This window comes from Apium graveolens, chromosome 9 (genome assembly GCF_009905375.1).
Source record: "Apium graveolens cultivar Ventura chromosome 9, ASM990537v1, whole genome shotgun sequence".
In the NCBI taxonomy this organism is placed as follows: Eukaryota; Viridiplantae; Streptophyta; class Magnoliopsida; order Apiales; family Apiaceae; genus Apium; species Apium graveolens.
Window position 1 is genome coordinate 52,901,422 of NC_133655.1, and position 1,866 is coordinate 52,903,287.

General features: G+C 44.4%; 1 non-coding gene across 1 annotated transcript; it reads left to right on the forward strand.

Annotated features, from left to right (window-relative positions):
* Window positions 1-1,548: 1,548 nt before the first annotated feature.
* On the forward strand, window positions 1,549-1,655 carry LOC141687630 (small nucleolar RNA R71). The gene has a single exon (XR_012561120.1). It is a non-coding gene; the product is annotated as a small nucleolar RNA R71 (small nucleolar RNA).
* The last annotated feature ends 211 nt before the right edge of the window (window positions 1,656-1,866 follow it).

Here is a 1,866-nt window from a genome sequence, read left to right on the forward strand (position 1 = left end):
ATTGCCTTGAATACGTTGAAGGTCACATCCTGATCCTATACCCGCATACGTTGAAGGTCACATCCTGATCCTGTACCCGCATAGTAAGGCCTTCCCAAGATTATGGGAATCTTCTTATCTTCCTCAAAATCCAGAATAACAAAATTTGCAGAAAAGAAAAGCTTATCCACCTTGACGAGCACATCCTCCACTATGCCCCTTGGGTAAGTAAGGGAACGATCAGCCAATTGTAGAGACATGTATGTGGGTTTTGGATCAGGCAGATCCAGCTTTTTAAAGATCGACAATGGTATCAGATTAATGCTTGCTCCCAAATCACAAAGGCACTTGTCAAAGGTCAGATTGCCAATGGTGCAAGGAATGGTGAAGCTTCCTGGATCTTTCAGTTTTGGTGGTAACTTTTGCTGCAGAACAGTGCTGCATTCTTCCGTGAGAGCAACGGTGTCAAGGTCATCCAGTTTCACCTTCCTTGAAAGAATACTCTTCATAAACTTCGCATAACTAGGCATTTGCTCCAGAGCCTCAGTGAAAGGTATATTGATGTGAAGTTTCTTGAACACCTCCAGAAACTTCCCGAACTGTCTATCCAGCTTTTGTTGCTGCAATCTTTTAGGAAAAGGTGCTGGAGGATAGAGCTGTTTCTCCCCTGTATTAGCCTCAGGAAGAGTGTGTTCAACAGTAGTCTTCCTTGGTTCCGCCGCTTTCTCCTTTTGCTTAGATTCTTCATCTCTAATTTCAGCTTCTCCTTCTTTTGCCTTTTCAGCATCAGCAACTTTTCCAAACCTTAAGGTAATAGCCTTGACTTGCTCTTTAGCTTCCTTCCTGCCTGGTACTTCCGTGTCACTGGGAAGGGTTCCAGGTTGACGATTGAGCACTGTATTGGCTAATTCACCGATTTGATTTTCCAAGGTCTTGATAGAAACCACCTGACTCTTGCATAACAGCTTAAGTTCCTCAAAATCAGCACTAGTAGGTGCAGCTGTACTTCCCTATTGAGGATATGATTGCCTTGTAGCATACTGCTGTGGTTGCTGGAATCCAGGTGGGTTAAACTGTTTACTCACTCCTTGCTGATATGGTGGCTGAATAGCATTCTGATTATTCCCCCAGCTGAAATTTGTATGATTTCTGTTGTTAGGATGATAGGTCACTGGCACGGGCTGCTGTTGTCGCTGATAATTATTCACATACTGAACAGATTCGTTGACAAGAGAACACTAATCCGTAGCATGAGAACCTGCACAAAGCTCACAAACCATAGCTATTTGATTAACTCCATATGTAGCCAGATAATCAACCTTCATTGATAGCGCTTGGAGCTGGGCTGCAATAGCGGTGGCTGCATCAACTTCCAGAATACCTGCTACCTTGCCTGATGTCATCCTCTGAGTTGGGTTTTGATGCTCATTTGCAACCATCGTCTCTATAAGATTATACGCCTCAGTATAGCTTTTAGCCCATAAGGCGCCTCCAGCTGCTGCATCGAGCATGGGCCGAGATTGGGCCCCCAAACCATTATAGAAACCCGTGATCACCATCCAATCCGGCATTCCATGATGTGGACATTTTCTCAACATTTCCTTGTAGCGTTCCCAAGCCTCGCACATAGATTCTGTAGGTTGCTGCGCAAAATGAGTAAGAGCACTCCTCATAGCAGCAGTCTTTGCCATCGGATAAAACTTCACCAGAAACTTTTGCGCAAGATCTTGCCACGTAGTGATGGACCCAGCTGGTTTAGAATATAACCAGTCTTTAGCCTTGTCCCTCAGTGAGAATGGGAAAAGCCTCAACTTGATAGCCTCATCAGTCACGCCATTATACTTAAAAGTGCTGCAGATCTCGACAAAATTCCTTATGTGCATGTTG